We start from the raw sequence: 18734 nt of genomic DNA, 5'->3' as shown, positions 1-18734 counted from the left end.
ACCAAAGGTCACATCTGAACCCAGGAGCAGGTTCGGATGAAAATTAAGGAGCTATGGTAGGCCTATGCCAGGGCCATAGGGGGCAGCTCCCAACCAGAGGCAGACCCAGAGAGCTGCCCCTATTTTGATGCCCTGGACCACATTGACCCTGGGGCAGAGGACCCTGACCAGTACATGGAGGTGGAGGAGGAGGGCCAGGAGCCACAGGAGCACGGAGGGAGCATGGCCACATGGCAGCCAGGACTCCTGAGCCATCCCAGTGGACCTGTTGCCGGTGTTATCCGGGGAAGCAACAACATGTGAGTGCCGTCACTGTCCCCTTATGGGGCAGGGGGAGACACGTGGGCCTTGTTGACCACGGATCACGTAGCAACCTGTGCACATGCAAGCACATGCCGTGCCACCCCTGGGCACGTGGCCCCAGCTGGCTGCCACACAGGAGCCCTGGCCTGTTAGCCACATGCATGTGTGAAGAGACATGACATGCTCCTGGCCCCAGGGTGGGACACAGCAGGTCACCCTCCCTCCACAAGCCCCCTCTACACAGAGACAGGGGACATCTCCCTCCCACACACACCCACACTATATACAGCACAGGGGCATGGGTGCAGTCCCGGGGCAGCTCCCACTCCCAGGGATAGCAGGCCATCCCAAACATGGCCTCTGTGCAAGCACATTGGCTCTGATGGTGTGGAGAACTGTTGTCCTCGCCTTGCAGAGGTGGGGTGGGCTTCACCCACTGTGTCCCCAGAGATAACTGACCACTTCTCCTGTTTCTCCACAGCCGCAACAGCTGCGAGTACAGGGCGCACCACACCACCCGGGACATGCTCCTGCACCCGAGGACTCTGCAGGCCCACCCGTGCTGTGGAGGGGTACCAACAGGAGCACCTGGGAGCACTGCGAGCCTTGCACCGCACCATCAACCACTGCGTGCAGGAAGACTTGCAGCTCCGGCGGGAGCAGCTTGCCCAGGGCCTTGCCATCTGCGAGCACCTGAAGACCCTGGTGCAGAGCATGCTGCCTCCTGCCACTCCAGCCCCTGCTGCCTCCCCAGCTACTGCTCCTCCTACCACTCCTTCTCCCTCTCCTGCTTCTTCCTCCACAACCTCCCCATCCCCCCGGGATGCCAAGGCCCCCGCACCCAGGGTACTGGGAGACAGTTGGGCCAGCGAGACCCCCAACCTGAGCCCTGAGCTTCTCCTCCACCTTCCTCCCCTTGCCTCCCCCTGCCAGATCCCTCCTCCCGGGTTTCCCTCTCCCATCCTCCCTCCTCCTCTCTCCCACCTTCTTTCCCCAGTCTCACCTCAGTTTTATCCCCCCCACTCCAGTTTTGTTCAATAAAGAGACTTTGTTGTAATGAACACATGTTTCTTTTATTGTACAGCAGGAAGGGGGGTTAGGCACGAGCATGTGGGAGGACGTGAGAGAGAAATGAAGCACAAGCTCCTAGTGGGGCACACCAGGGAGACTGTTACTGACTGCAGAACATGCTGCCAGGCTCACAGCAACATGTCCAGGAGAAGCACCAGAGTGCCCAGGGGTGACTCCGGCTCCATGCTGCAGAGTGCTGTGGTTTCCTGAGTGAGGGTAACCAGGGCACACAGAGAAAAAAATGTTTTGCTGTCCCTCAGCAACGTAGGCAAGCAAGCAGGGGGAGAAAGGGGGATTTCTTTAAGCACAGGTCTCAGATAGCCTCAGGCAGCAGCCACACAAGGTAACTCCTGACCTGATGCCCTGCCAGAACTTGTTCCGGCTGGCCTTAAATGCGATTCAGTGTCCAATCAGTGTGGATGTGCTATTTTGAAATAGCAAAACGCTATTTCAAAATACATTTTGGCTGTGTCTACATTGGCACCCTTTTCCGGAAAAGGGATGCTAATGAGACACTTCGGAATTGCAAATGCCGCAGGGGATTTAAATATCCCCCGTGGCATTTGCATGAACATGGCTGCCGCTTTTTTCCGGCTTGGGGCTTTGCCAGAGAAAAGCACCAGTCTAGACGGGATCTTATGGAAAATAAAGCCTTTTCCGGAAGACCCCTTATTCCTGATTTTAAGAGGAAAAGGGTGCCAATGTAGACACAGCCTTTGTGTCTAGACACGTTATTTCAAAATAAGATATTTCAAAATAACATTGTACTGTAGACATACCCTCAGGGATTTCCTGCCACAGCAGAATTGTCAATACTGTCTGCATAGCCCCTCACAAAATGACGAATGCCTGACGAATGAGGCTGCAGTTTCAATTGGTTCTGAAAAATGACCTCTTCAGCAAAAACACCAGGCCGCTCCTATGCTGCTCAGAGGTAGTGGAACACAGAAACAAGATCCTTGTCTTCAGTGTGCCGTGCTGACTGTGGATTCTGTGGACTCTCCGGGTGCATCTACTATTGCATATCTTATTTCAAAATAGTTTATTTTGTACTTTGGTGCTGTCTATACGAAATAACCTGCTATTCCAAATCATCCCTTATTCCTTGGGGTATGACGTTTACAGGGACATCGGAATAGCGAGCCCGTTATATTTCAAAATAACAGGCTTGTGGTGAAGACGTGAGATAGCTATTTCAGGATACCCCGGTGTCTCAAAATAGCATTGCAGTGTAAATGTAGCCTCTATGTCCTTCCTTGGATCAGTACAGCCTGTAGTTATAACCTAGGGAGGGGACAGAGAGCTACCAGCCCAGCATTCAGTTAGAGAGGCTCAAAAATTTGCATCTTTTGGATAGTGAATGGGAGAACCTTTCTGTCCTTTCCCCCAAATGCCCCATATTGCTGTTGTTGTGCTGCACGTATGGTAGCCATCTTTTCCAAAGGGACCGGTCCAAGCCATTTGCCTGAGCCCTCCTCCTATCCTGTCCCCTGTGGGGCTGGCCCAAGCTGCTCACCAAAGTCCTGCCTGCTCCGCACACAAGGCTGGGGTTGCTGCAGGCTCCAGCCTTGCCTGCCCCTTGACTAAACCCTGCCCCTACACAGTTCTTCTGCACCCTGCTTTTTTGACAAAAGTAGGGATTTTCTCCATTTGCATTTGCCAGCTGATTAAGCAAAGAAGAGCAAGTGGCACAACTGCCCACTCCTGCAAAAAGGTCAGGGTCGCTGGGGCAGAGCTGACAACAGGGACCATCCTGGCCAAAATAGAACATATGGTCACCCTAGTTGCAAGGGAATCCCCTTTCTATTTGTTTGTTTGCTTTGTTTTAGTGTGGATGGAGGTAAGGGAGGGAAGTCAATTATCAGGTCACATGGACTCATAGCTCATCTTTTATCCGCCTTATCACCATTACCGAGCAGTGAGACAGAAGAAGTCTGGTAATCACAGCATCCTTAACATCCCTCCTTTTCTGACAGTCAGAAAGTAGGAAAGAAATCACATTAGGACACTGGGGACTTGCTCAGGTTATAACCATTCCCAGAGCCCATATGCTATATGTGGTCACAGACACCAGCCCTAGAAAGGGCAGCAGCTATGGATGCTTCATCTAGTATTTTACGGCTACCGTAGAAGAATACTGATGTGAAAACCCTTCAGATTCCCAATGGACCTAGGATCAGTAAAAACATCTGTTGGCTACATTTCATGTGTATTTTACCTAGGGAGTTTGAACTTGAAGAATTCCTTGAGGTTCTATGCATTTGCAGCATTGTTCAGGTTCAAAGAAAATTGGACACAAACCACTTTCATGGAAAATGTGATGTGTTTGTTGTGAAATCAAGTGAAGAATAATTCTGGAGAGAGGGAGAGAGAGAGAGATGACACAGGAGACATTCCACACAACTGTCAACATTTGACAGAGCCCAGATGGAGAGGCTTAAACTAGAAATGAACTAGCTAAAAAGCAGCTCAAACTGTTTGTGTATATTGATACAGATCAAAATAATCCCATCTGCTTTCACAAGAAATCCCAGCCCCAAATTTTTGTAGGCCACTTGTTGTTGTTGGTTAGTGAATGCAAATGGAATTTGATTCAGGGCTTATTTTGAGTGCAATTGAGATATGAGTCCAGTGTTTCACACAGCAACACAGAGGCTAATTTTGGTAAGTATTTATGAACATTTTCATTGGTATTTTGTGAAGCTTGAATGTTAACGTTTCCTTATTTAATATTAAAACCTTTGTGCTGACATCTAAATAATTAAATGCCAATTCAGACACACTGGATTTAGAAGTCTGTCAGCTGACAGCTTTCTCAAAGCAAAGTGCTTATTTCTGCAAATTTCTGAATTAATGAACTCCTTTTAAAATGTAACAAATATTATAATATTCTTCCAGCTTTTAACTGCTTCTCTCTGCAATTTATGTCATTAACACTGAAAAAAGGTGTTAGAATTGACTACTCATAGTACAATACTTCACTATTATGGTTCTTTTCTTATTCCTGGGTGTGATGTTATGAGGATTCATCATCTAATGTAGAAACAGAGCAATACAAGTTGCAGGAACCTTATTTAGAAGGCTATTCCCCTTTATTTGGCTCTGGTGATGCCACATCTGGAGTATTGTGTCCAGTTCTGGGCCCCCCACTATAGAAAGGATGTGGACACATTGGAGAGGGTCCAATGGAGGGCGACCAAAATGATTTGGGGGCTGGAGCGCATGACCCATGAGGCAAGACTGAGGGATCTGGGTTTGTTTAGTCTGCAGAAGAGAAGAGTGAGGGGGGATTTCATAGCAGCCTTCAACTTCCTGAAGGGAGGTTCCAAAGAGGATGGAGAAAGACTGTTCATAGTAGTGACAGAAGGCAGAATGAGGAGCAATGGTCTCAAGTTACAGTGGGAGAAGTCTAGGTTGGAATTTAGGAAAAACTATTTCACTAAGAAAGTGGTGAAGCACTGGAATGGGTTATCTAGGGAGGTGGTGGAATCTCCATCCCTAGAGGTTTTTAAGTCTCAGCTTGACAAAGCCCTGGCTGGGTTGATTTAGTTGGGATTGGTCCTGCCTTGGGCAGGGGGCTGGACTTGATGACCTCCTGAGGTCTCTTCCAGATCTATGATTCTAAGGTTGTAACATTGCTTTCAAGGGCCACATTCTAAGGGTACGTCTAGATTGCAAGCTTCTTTCAAAAGGAACATATTTAGGAACTTTAGCCTCTACCACAAGCTGGAGGCTGGCACATTTTTTTCCCAGCGGGACTTTCACGTGGGAGACATCCAGATGCCCGCCCTATGTGTGTGACAAAATGAGAGCACTCACGTGATGATCCCTCCCTGGCATCAGATGATGTCTGGGAGATCTCCAGGGCCTGGGGCACGGGCTCCAGGCTGAGGGTGACGATGCTGCCAGTGTCATCCTCCTCCTGCAGCTATTGTTCCTTGTCATTGTAGTCCTCCTCAAGGAGCTCCAGATGGGTGAGCAGGGGTATCTCCACACCTGAGTCCACCAGTACGGGTGGAGAAAGGGATTCACCATCCCCCAAGATCTGGTGCAGCTCTCTGTAATATGGGCAGTAATGTGGGCCTTCCCCGGAGAGAGACCTGCATTCCTTGGCCCTTACATAGCCTTGGCATAGCTCCTTCACCTTGCTCCATACTTGGTCCAAGGTGCGAGGAGGGTGTCCTCTCTGGGCCAGAGCCTTGGCCATCTGGCCATATGTAAGCGGGGGAATGGTCCCGTTATTGTGGGGAACTTTCCTGGCTTCTATACACCCCGGTGAAATGAACCAGCGAAAGGATCTGAGTCCCCGCTCCCACTTCCTTTACCCCACGGCTCCCCCTCCACTCTTCTGAGTAGCAGAGCCCTTGAAACCCCAACAAGGCTGGGCCCAGGTTTCCTGGGGCTTAATCCCTGACCTTGTAGTCACTAGGGGCAGGAGTTAGGGTGTCCCCACTCCGAGGTGCTCTCTTTACACTGCAGGCCTTCGTGGCCCAGTGATCACTTCATAAGGTTCAAAGCAAATACAATTTATTAAACAACAACGGATTAAAGAGAAAAGAATAAGAAAAAAATGAGAATGGTTAAATGAGAACACACAGCTCTGCTCTGTAGCACAGGGACATCAAAACAGCAGCCTGCAGAGTATAAGGACAGTCCACAGTCTCTTTCTTAGAGGCCCTGGATATGCTGCAGGAGGGGCTACAGGCTGGACATGCTAGCTCTGGTAGTGACCACACAGTCTCAAGCTCAAAGTGGCCAGACCCCTCTCCCAGTCCAGAGGCTTTCCCCACACTTTGCTGGTCCCAGGTGCTCACCACATCCAGCTGCAGGCTGTGCTGCTTGGCCAGCTCCAGCTCCTTGTGTTGCTTCTCTGTTCCTTTTTGCTCTCTGAGCCCTGCCAGTCTGCTGCTCAACACAGGGTCTGCTCTCCTTGAGTTGTGTATGCCTGGCTCTGCTGCTACAAAAACTGCCCCTCAGCACAGCTTGCACTCCTCTTAGCAGTGTCTCAGCTCTCTGTTCCTTTTGCAGGACTTCTTCATACAGCTTGCACTGCTCTTTTCAACTCTCTGTCTTTGCAGGACCTCTTCTGCACACAGCTTGTTTGTTCAGAGACAGAGCCAGAACAATCCCAGCTCACAGGGAGGACAGGGCCTGGCCTCTCCCCTTCCTCACTGGCCTGTCCAACCTGTCAATCAGGCTGAGCTGGAGTGTTGGCTGCTTTCCATTGTCTCTGGGGTCAGTCAGTCTAATGAACTCTTCCCCTTCAGATACTGCGAGCTGGCAAACCAAAAACTCCCACAGAGTTTTAGTAAGGGGTAACAGTCCCCTTACACATAGATGTTGGCATTTTGCCTTTGGGAGTGGAGATTCTGCATTATTTCATCCTCCTCCCACAGCTCCAGGAGGGTCAGGATCTCTGTCCCGGACCAGAAGGGTGCCTGACATTTGGTACCCCTGGGTGGGTCCTTGGAGCCCTGGTGCTGCTCTCTGTGTGGGTCAGGGAGGTCTCGGGGGGCTTGTGGTTGTGCAATGGGTCAGCAGGCCTGTAGCAGTTAGAGGTCAAGGTGCTACTGCGAGGATGGCTTCCTGTCACAAAGCTAGTCCAGGGTGCCTGCATCTTAAGAGCTGGCAGGAGACAGGAACTATAGAGCTGTGATTAGTGTGGATGGCATGTCCACCAGGGCACCTGTGCTTTTTCCTGGACGCTTCGTCTTTCAAAAACACTCCCTCTTCTGCATCCACACACGCCTTTTTCTGAAAGAGCCCTTTTGAAAAGGCGTTTTTCCACGTAGAATGAGGTTTACCAATGTTGGAAAAACTCCTGCATTCTTTCAATTTTCTTTCGAAAGAACACAATAGCAGTGTGAATTTATATCCTGGGGCTGTACTGAGAGGAGATTTGTAATCCTACCCTTTCCCTCCCCTACCCCCCCCAAGAAAAGTCCTGATGAGGAACCAGGAGCAGAAACTGAAGAATATTTTACTCCATTTTTAATGCTTATAATGTAGGAGTGGGAGGGATTTTTGTTCTATGAACCAATGGAAAAGTTATTACAAGCCCTGGAGTCTTGCATGCATAGATGATGGGTAGTATAGGCATGGAAGTCTGTATCTCCCCAAACAGCCTGGCATGGCCCCACCCACACTCTGCCTATAGGCCCCCTTCTGCAGGGGCGGACTGGCCCGGCGGGATACCAGGAATTTCCTAGTGGGCCGTCGTCCGGTGGGTTGTCGTGTCCACATGCTGTTGTCCCTCACTCGGAGCAGCTCTGCATCCGCGCTGTATGCAGCACATAGAACCCGACCCGCCACCTGCGCCGCATGCCAGACATGATGCAGGAGGTGGGGCTTGAGGGGCACGCAGGGGTGGTGTCATGGGGAGGGCAGTTCTCAGCCCATTTCCCGGGCCTCTTTTGATTGCCAATATGCTCCTGCCCTCCTGCCTGCTTCAGTTCCCTTCCCACTCTTCTGCAGGGCTGATGAACACCAGGCCCAGGACTGGAGGTGCTGGGTCTGAGGTTAGGAGTGCCTCAGGAACCATGCCACCAGTGTAATGCTGGGATTGCGGGCATTGCAGGGATCTCTCTAGCTGATCTGCATCCCTGATACTCTGGAGCTGAGGGCAATCCAGTCATGCCACTTGCCCTGCATGCTGGGGCTGGAAGTGCATAGGGGAAGGGAAGCTGGCAGTCATGGGGCATGTGCGTAGGACTCAGGCAGGAGAAAAGGGAAGAAAGGTGAAGGGGAGGGGTGAGAGGTTGGGTAGAGAGAGAGGATATGGAGCGCCTCCCCCAATGGTATGGTCACCTGCCACCTAAGCTTGCACACCAGCACCTTGGATCTCACTGGCCTTCCTGCTCCTCCAAGTGGGATTCAAAATGGCAATCAGGAAATACAAACATTAAAGAAATTCCTGGGGCATTCCTATTTGTTAAAATCATCACCTTACATTGCCATGTCTGTAAGTACACTGCTCTGTAACCCCTCAATGGTGTAACAACCCACCTGCAACCAGCAAACTGGCCGAGGGGAGGTGGAAATATGTTCCATTTACAAATCTAGTCAATTTCAATAAAAATGAAGTCCATAGGTGACAAAATAATTTCTCCAAAATTCAACTGAGGTTTGAACTTTAGTCCTGAAATGTTGTGGTGGATGGGGGCATAGTAAGAGAGATAGCAATGGAGCTCTGTGGCTGCGTCTAGACTGGCAAGTTTTTCCGCAAAAGCGTAGGACTCAGGCAGGAGAAAAACTTGCCAGCTGACTACACTGGCCGCTTGATTTTGCACAAAAGCACTGACATTCTACTGTCCGAAATCAGTGCTTCTTGCGCAAATGCTTTGATGTTCTCATTCGGGCAAAAGCCCTTTTCCGGAAATGCTTTTGCGCAAAAGGGCCAGTGTAGACAGCTGAAAACTGTTTTGCGCAAAAAAGCCCCGATGGCGAAAATGGCGATCGGGGCTTTCTTGCGCAAAACCGCGTCTAGATTGGCATGGACGCTTTTCCACAAAAAGTGCTTTTGCGGAAAAGCGTCCGTGCCAATCTAGATGCTCTTTTCCACAAATGCTTTTAACGGAAAAGTTTTTCCGTTAAAAGCATTTGCAGAAAATCATGCCAGTCTAGACGTAGCCTGTGTGTATTCATGCAGACGTAACAGGCTAAGCCACTTCGAAGATAACACAGCAGCCTATTGATTCCCTCATGAATTCTGATTCAACCACAGGTGGTGATAGCTGCAAATTGTTCCTGTGCAGGAACTCCACATGGATAGTCACATTCCGGGGAAGGACATGTTTTCCCGGGCTACTAGCATATGTTGTTCAGTCACTGTATGTTAAATACTTCAGTGGCATACACTGCTTTTTTACTGCTGGCAGCTTGGAAAAATGCTGCTCTTTGCCTGTCAGGCACCACAAAAGAAGTGTTTTGTCCTCCAAAATGTGGAATGCCTAAAATGATGGAGCTTCAGGGGGTAGCCAAGTTAGTCTGTCACAAAAAAACAACAAATGGTCTCGTAGCACTTTAAAGACTCACAAAACATGTAGATGGTATCATGAGCTTTTGTGGGCACAGCCCACTTCTTCAGATAGAAAACTGTTGTAGCACAGCCACCAATTGCTCCCCCTCCCTCATTTTTCCACAAATACTTCAATTACATCCACTCTGTAATTGCGTTCTTCTGAAAGAAAATCGAAAGAACAGAGGGGGAGTTTCGACATCGGTAATCCTCATTCTCTGAGGAAGAAGCCTTTTCCCGAAAGAGCTCTTCTGAAAAATGTGTGTGGGGACAGGGAAGAGGGAGAGGAAAAAGCACAGATGCCCTGGTGGTCGCTCCATCTATAGCAATCACAGCTGAAATGCAAGATAGCGTCCATTCAATGTGGATGCTATCTTTCAAAAAAAGAGATTGCTTTATGGATACACTTTTGCAGTGTGGACACTCTCTTTCAGAAGAAATTTTGCTGGAAGATCTTTTCTGGAAAAGATTCTTCTGAAAGAAGCCTGCAGTCTAGACATAGCCTCAATCTGCTGACTTGTGTCCCACTAACACTGAGTTGACATTGCACAATAGACATAACCATTGTGACTTGCATCTGAGCTAATCTTAGTATTGAGACTAAAAAAAGGGTTGGTAATGCAATTAACAAAAGATTGCTCAGTATTAGATTACTAGTCCACATTACTGTGTACATTAAACCTTTGATATCATAGTACTTTTTGGTAAAGCACAGATTAAAGACAAGTCGATTGAAATATTATTTACAAAATCACTTAGCTAGATCCCTCTCTTATCTTATTCCAGTTAACAACATTTACACACAATTAGGACAAGCTGAAATTGGCTTCCAATGAGAAACAAGCTAATTAGTTGAAATACAGTAAAAAACAGACCCTTTTCATTATCTTAAAAAAAACAACAATTTAATTTCCTCACACCCAATTCCCCCTTTTTTGCACCTTCATCAATTTCCTGGTTCTCAGTTCAGAGTGGACAACTAAAAAATTGTGAGAAAGGCCATTCCTATACAGCAGGACTACTCAACACGTAGCCTGTTTGTTTGCAGCCCACGGAGTAGCTTGGGTTTACGGGAGCTAAACATGCAGCCTGTGGGTGGGATCCCTATGACATGGCCTTCACAACAGCAAGGCATCTCCCAGGTAGGGTGAGCATTCAAAAACGCAAGTGGACAGTCTGGCTGGAACAGACAGCTACAGGTCTTGGTGTTTCTAGCCCCCAAGGAGGAAGTGCCGGAAGTGCCAGGGCATTGTGGGCAGTGCTGGCGGCTTAGCCTTGTGGGCAGAGCCTGACAGTTGCTGACTGGCTCACACTGGCCTTGTTTGGGTCTGGTGCTGTGGCTTAATCTTTGTATTCATGCCCATCAATGTGAAAGAAGCTATTTGCATATATATTTGCATGTATATGCCACTGCACTTAGATTGCAGCCCTTGGCATGTGCTGTGAGTATCATTGTGGCCCCCGGGACTTTCAAAGTTGAGCAGCCTTGCTATACAGGTTGAACTTCTCTAGTCCAGAACACTCTGGTCCAGAAATGTCCATCGTCTGGAATGATTTTAGTTAGCCGGATGTCCACTTTTCATGGTCATGGCCAAGTTTCCTGCAGTCCCAAAAAGTTTGTTTATAGCCACCAATCCTGGCTCTCAGTGTTCTGTGCTGTTATTTAGTTCTAATTTATCCCTAAATGTCTTCTAATAGCCCAGTAAGCTGTGGAAGTGTTGGTAATGCTGCTAGACAATACTGACGTCCTATGGCCTGGAAAATTCTCTTGTTCAAAATCAATCAAGTCCTGAGGGTGCCAGACGAGAGAGGTTCAACCTGTATTATATCCAATACAACCAAGACCTTACTTTTCTATGCCTGTGTTAAAGCAGATTTGAAGGTTTTAAGCACTGGAAATTCTGAGCCATCTGTCCATTGAGTTCTAGGCAGACAATCAATGAAAATGACAGAATCAGAGAGAGTGTGGATTTTCTGACATTTTGATTATTATAAGCAATGTATCTATGTCTGAGTATGTACATTTCATAAGCCCCTTCTTTCCCTACTATGATTTTCTCTATTTGAGATAAGCCCCACGTCCCTGCAGCAAATAGATACAGTTAATCATAGCTAATTCAGGAGCAGACTGACAGACTCAGTCACAACCCTGATTGCCACATGTCAAGACCCTAAGATGGTTTTAGGCAAGATACCAGCAAATGTAGGTGAATTGGTTGGTTTGTATTGGAGAAAGGAAGGGTGGGGTGTAAGTCTCAGGAAATGAAAACAGAGCATTAAGAGGGAGGGGCATAGGCGTTATTATTTGGATGTCAGGGTGATCAGCTAGAGATGATTGTACTTGGAAATAGGGGCTAGGGATCAGATTGGGGAGTTAAAGGAAAGAAGATTGGGACTGTGGGAAAAGAGCATTTGACTGGAGTGAGAGAGAAAGAGAGAGAGAGAGAGAGAGAGAGAGGCAGGGAGGAACGGGATGCAAGAAGAAGGACATATGCAAAGTGAAGCGCCACTGCTTTTAATGTTGCTCATATTAATTATCACCTGCCTTGTGCTCTGCATGAATGCTTGTGAGACCCCCCCCCATACACTTGTGACAAAGTGACATCTTTGGCCCTAACCAGGATTGATATAACACAAACCCTTTGACTAGCAAAGTGTCAGTGAACAGTTACTGACAACCTGATGTAGCTGAGAAGGCAGACGGCATCACCGCTGCTTTCAAATACACACTAGGAAATGGCTCGTTGTTTCCCCCAGTTACACTGGTGTTCCTATAAGCATTTCTTTAGAAACAATCATTTCTAACACGTGCATTGTTAATTTAACCAAAAGAAATCTCCAGATATTTCATTTTTTAAAAAAAGATGGCTGCTTGGAGGAATGTGGCCAGGGTTGGGGGGGGATCAGATTACCAGCTGAAATGTGGTGCAGGTGGTCAGCAAAAAGCCTCTCATTGCCATCTGACAATTCATGAGAAATGGGTTGGTAGCTTCTGCTCAATTCAGAATTTTCTATAACAAAATCTGCCATTACATTTAGCACCGATTGCTATCATTTGGGCAGCTACAGAAGAGAGGCCCTGAACTGAATGGGCACAGAGACAGAAATATCCTCTTAGCTCCAATGAAAGATATTCTCTCACCTACCTTGTCTCTATCAAGCCAATACAAAACAATTGGCAGGTTGACAACATTGTAATGCATCATGAGCATTGGGAGAAACTCTGGCTTGGGGAGGGTAGCCCCCCAGCCCTGCCCCTTCTGCGCAAGGCCCCATTCTTCCCCACCCACTAGAGTCCAGCCCCACTGCAGCTTCTGGCCTCTGCCCCAGGCTAGTGCCTCTAGCCCCCACCTCCAGTCCTGGAGAGCTGCGCTAGCAGCATGGCCCCATTCCCCTCTCCTGGTTTTGGAGCACTGGAGAGCTGGACAGTGCAGCCCCAGCCTCCTCAGGCAAAGCTGCTGAGCCCAACCTAACTTCCAGCTGGCACAACCCCTCTGGTTGAACTGCCAGCACCAACCTGGGCAAGAGGAGCAGCTCTAATGCCAGGAGGATGGGCAGCATCTGCCTGTCCCAGGGGCCTGAAGGTGGAGAATGGGTATGGCAGTTTGAGAAAGCAGAGCCTTTCTGTGCCTATGATACCCATCACCCATGTTCATGAGAGTAACTGCCAGAGATTTAATTACAGGGGGATTGAGGGGAAATAGGGCTAATAAATAAATACATACAATTAAGAGAATGTGATTAGATTTGCATCTTATTAGAAAACATCACATTACCTTTATTATTTTTTCAAGTTACTCATGTTATTAAAATCTATAATTCTATAGCAACCCCCCCCCCCAAAAAAAAAACAAGACCGTAGGAGGAGGTGTGTTAATGTAACTGCAATCTCAAACAAAAATCTCTTGTGAATCAAGCAACATCCCAACCAATCAGCGGCACAATCCATTGTGTAGTGAGCAATATCTCAAGCAATCTGATGCACAATTTGATTTATCCAACAGAAAGCTTCAAGTTGTCTGGTTCACAAGCTATTTGAACAAAGTACTGGATAGCTGTGACAACTGCATGGACTGTTACTGTGTGCTGATAAAAACTTTATTGAGAACAACCCAAAAAAGGCTGTCAAGTTGCCTTTCCTGTTGTATATGACGTGTTCGATTACAACCCAGCTAAAACTGCCCTGCAGAACAGGATGAGAACCAGCCCTGAAGGTCAGACATACACCGGCAGGCAATCTGCCATAGACTTCAGACTATTTCCGTCATCAGACAGCTGTATCATTCTCACCAGTGCCAACAATTGTTAAAATATCAGTAATCAGCAAAGTGTTACTGTTTCCACTATGGGCAGATGGTGAGGAGTGTACAAAAGCCTAAAAGAGCTTCAGGCCCCGCTGGCTGATTATTTTCAGGGTAAAGCCAGAGCTCAAATTCACAAAAGAATAAACCTTTCAGGACTATGTGACACCTAGAAAGGGCAAAAGATGCAGCCTGGAGCAAAAGTTAGGCTGATGAATCCAGACATATTTCATACTGCTAAGCTCCTACTGTAAACACCTGATAGATATATTGTACATACAATTTTTCATTGCTGGAATAGTTTAAAACAAAGATAAACTGATACACTTTTCAATGGAGTAATGATTTTTCTTAGTTATTTTCTTTTTTCCACTCCTGTGGAGATTCATTGGGTTTTAAATACTATTTAAATGCAAATTTCAAACTAAACCAAACCATATTATCCTACCTCATAAAACACAAACCTGGTTCTTTGAACTATTGTCAGGTGAACACCTTTATGAGAAAAACAGTAATCAATACAATTCCATTAAATGTAGTGCTGAAAACAAAGGCAGTATTCTTTGGAGGGTAGCTTTCTAACAGTTGACTTCTTCCCAGAGTGTGCTGGAATTCAGACCTCACTGAATAAAAGCAGCATTGAATTAACGATTTGGTGTCTGGTAAGAGTTTTGAAGATGAAAGGTTGTACTATGTATATATATCTATCAGGGGCTTAGTATTATTTATTTTAAAGATCTATATGGAAATATTTAGGTATTTTTTTCATACCAAAGCAACCCTGATGGACTTCAACCATGTAATTATATAGAGTTGCAGAGGATGTAAGATCAGGGCAGAATTTGACCTTTAACTTTTTTGAAAGTCTTTTTACCATCTATCAGTTTTTTGCCTTTAAATTCTACCCTAAAACATGTAAAACTAAATCAGGAATCTATTCATGTTACATACACAAATGAAAGTTATTACATTCCACAAACAGCAGATTTCCTTTACCTGTATCTTTCTCATAAGCTATAAAATATTACAGATACTCTTCCAGACACCAGGGAGAATAAGTGTCAACATGAAATGTAAAGCAAAATTTTATACGGAATAAGGGTATGGCCATCAGAGATTCTATTAAAATTATTACTCCACTAAATAATTAATTAAGTACATAGGCCCTTGCTGCTGGCTTTTCACAAACTTATGATTTAGAGTCACCAATAAATAACTGTGGTGATGTCAAAAAGAAAGAGAAGGATATACATACACTGTAGGTTTTGAAGGGATTCTGTTTTTATCAGTAAATGTGAGTAATCATTCATTCCAACATACATATGCAAAACAAAAAAAATCCATTGATAAAAATCAAAATTACAGATAAACTAACAAGGAAAAAATTTGCTTGAGAACTTATTGGAGTTTGATTTAAGGCCATTTACTTTGTATATTTTGACATGCCATGTAGACAATTTGTGTTGTAACAGTGATCAAGTTTTAACTTTTTGAATCACATCTGCTATTAAATAATTATCGTCCAACTCCCCCATTTTTCTGACCAACCACATAATTTCTCATAATTTAGAAAATGTAAATAGATTGATATAATTAAATGTTTAAAAGTAAATGTTGATATAACCATCACAATTACATTAAAAAAACAGTACACAGCAATGGGATTTTCTTGACATAGTGAAATACTGGCTAGAAAGCTGCAAATCAATGTAAATCATCCTGGACAGGTAGCATTAGACCACATCATGGGCTCCTTAATAATTATGGGTATGTCTACACTACCCCGCTAGTTCGAACTAGCGGGGTAATGTATGCATACCGCACTTGCTAATGAAGCCCGGGATTTGAATTTCCCGGGCTTCATTAGCATAAGCGGGGAGCCGCCATTTTTAAATCCCCGCTGCTTCGAACCCCGTGTAGCGCGGCTACACGGGGCTCGAACTAGGTAGTTCGGACTAGGGTCCTATTCCGAACTACCGGTACTCCTCGTGAAACGAGGTGTACCGGTAGTTCGGAATAGGCACCCTAGTCCGAACTACCTAGTTCGAGCCCCGTGTAGCCGCGCTACACGGGGTTCGAAGCAGCGGGGATTTAAAAATGGCGGCTCCCCGCTTATGCTAATGAAGCCCGGGAAATTCAAATCCCGGGCTTCATTAGCAAGTGCGGTATGCATACATTACCCCGCTAGTTCGAACTAGCGGGGTAGTGTAGACATACCCTATATGAGGTCTGGCTCTCATGCATTTATTAAGCAAATGGCTGATATTTGCAAGGATCATAGCCAATGAACCTTAAATACAGAATAGCTAAAATCAATCATGCACATATCATCCATGGAAGAATTAATCCAGAAGACAAACTAGAAAAAAATAATCAGCAAAATGTAGGACCACTTCTTAGATTATATAAATTCCACTTTGTCAGACATTTCCTGAAACACATAAGCAACATGTATCATTATCCTTTCATGAAAACATACATGTAGGTGGCCCTTATTAATGTATATGGACATAATTTGTAAAACCAGATCCTTGATGGTATCCATAAAGTTTGTAAAGCTCTCATCCCTTGGAGAAGACGTAAAATTAAATGTGGTATTAGCCAATGCATTAATACATTGAGCTGATACTATTTACTACTTAGATTCACCCCTATATGTATCCACCTATGTACTTTCTATGCAAAATCTTAGGCTGTGTCTAGACTACATGCCTCTGTCGTCAGAGGCATGTAGATTAGACACATAGGCAAAGTCAAATGAAGCCGCAATTTAAATGATCGCGGCTTCATTTAAATTTACATGGCTGCCGCGCTGAGCCGACAAACAGCTGATCAGCTGTTTGTCCGCTCAGCGCGCTAGTCTGGACGCTCCCCTGCCGACATCAAAGCCCTTTGTCGGCAGCCCCGTTATTCCTCGTGGGAAGAGGTTTACCGGGGCTGCCGACAAAGGGCTTTGACGTCGGCAGGGGAGCGTCCAGACTAGCACGCTGAGCGGACAAACAGCTGATCAGCTGTTTGTCGGCTCAGCGCGGCAGCCATGTAAATTTAAATGAAACCGCGATCATTTAAATCGCGGCTTCATTTGACTTTGCCAAACAAACAAATCTACATGGCTCCGTCGACGGAGCCATGTAGTTTAGACGTACCCTTAGAGAATAAAACTGAACTTTTAAAAAGAGTTTTGCATCAAAGACTGTTTAGCCAGATTGCTGAATCTGCTCTGCTCTGCAAAATAGATTTAATCACCCAGACAAGAGGCTGCAACATTCAGGAAATCTAGGGTATAGTTTACTATCACTGGGGATGCAGAGGCAACAGCAACCAGGTTTTATTGTTATAGTAAATTCCCAACACCTAGAAATGTGCCTATCAAATGTGCATCGAAGGTCTCAAGTTAAATGTTCTCCCAGCACTAAGAGTATGTCTACACTCCATAGTTTTGTTGGAAAACAGCTGTTTAAAAAAAAACTTCACTTACATCCACACTGCAATCTCATTCTTCCACAAGAAAATCAAAAGAACAGAGGGGTTTTTCTGGCATTGGTAATCCTCATTCTATGAGGAAGAATCCTTTTTGTGAAAGAGCTCTTTCAGAAAAAGGAGTGTGTGGACGGGGAAGAGGGAGTTTTTTAGGAAGAAGAGGAAAAAGCACAGGTGCCCTGGTGGCCATTCTGTCCATTGCAATCACAGCTTACATACGAGAGAGCGTCCATTCGATCTGGATGCTCTCTTTTGAAAAAGCAGATCACTTTTCCAATGCACTTTTGTAGTGTGGATGCTCTCTTTCAGAAGATATCTTCTGAAAAAAGCTTCTTCCGAAAGAAGCCTGTAGTCTAGATGTAGCCATACTGAGGAAAACTGAGGCATTTTACCACATTAATCATGATTCCTCAAGCCAGCTGCATGGGCTTGTGACAGCACTAAATATTCATTCCAAACACATACAGGTGTTGGGTCTAAAGGCAGGGGAAGGTACAGGCCAAATCTGGTGGAAACTACATTTTCCCCCTGAACTACCCATAGCCATCTCTTTCCGTCATCCCTCAATCCTGCTGAATCTGTCACATATTCCCTGAATTCCCCCCACTCGCTCACCCTCCCAAATTATTCTTATTGGCATTTAAAAATTATCTTTTTCCAAAGTCCAGACCGGGGAATGTCATCAAGTTGAGTGCAAGGCCTTACAAACTCAGCCAACAGTCTACTTGGCTCTGGAAGATACCGTACCAAAGAAGCACTCCCAGAAACTGTTTCATTACTTTCCATGGCTGAATTTCAAAGCCAGCATTTTTCAGCTAATTCCCGGCTGGTTCACTGTTTAGTTCCAAAACCAGAGCTACGTTCTATTTTCTTCCAACTCTGCTCTGCAGTGCTATGATGAGGAGCATTCAGGCTATATCAAACGGGGTGAGAGGGAAACCCAGTCACATTCAGATACATGTGTTTCACAATCAGTTTTTAAGCAGATGTTCTATTGTCGTAAGAAACATCATGCCAGTGGGTTGGACTCTGCAACAATGAATATCCAAGGATGCAGTGACAATTGTACAGGATTGATTAAACTTCCTATATGACCTCATTCAAAGGGCTCTGCAGAGGCCAGATAAGGATCAGAGAACGTTGGCAGAAAGCCTCAAAAGGGAAAGGAAAGGGAGGGAAGGGACTTTCTGTAATCGTGCACTTTTTTCTCCGGTTTGTGCTTCAGAGCACCTGCAGTAACCAGACACATTGTGAGGCTTTTATGGATGTTCTTAGTAGAGTTAAACAAAGAGAGCCAAATAGGTCATATGTAGGAACAGAAGAGCATGGGCAACCTTGTGACCTTTTAATAGTGCACTGTAGAGCTGAATTCCGCCTCCTCCTCTCCCCAAGTATTTGTTTTAGTTTAAGTCAGTGGATCTCAAACTTTGGCCCACCTGGGTCAATGCAAACCTTTCAGTGGAACACCAGCTGCTAATGGAAACTCACCGTTAATTACATAGTTACGCCCGAGCCATTTTGCAAGTGCTACAGGTAGGGAGAATGGTTTAATTTAACCAGTA

The sequence above is a fragment of the Pelodiscus sinensis genome, chromosome 2 (genome assembly GCF_049634645.1).
Source record: "Pelodiscus sinensis isolate JC-2024 chromosome 2, ASM4963464v1, whole genome shotgun sequence".
Lineage (NCBI taxonomy): Eukaryota > Metazoa > Chordata > Testudines > Trionychidae > Pelodiscus > Pelodiscus sinensis.
The sequence above is the reverse complement of the archived record's forward strand: the minus strand, read 5'-3'. Positions refer to the sequence as shown.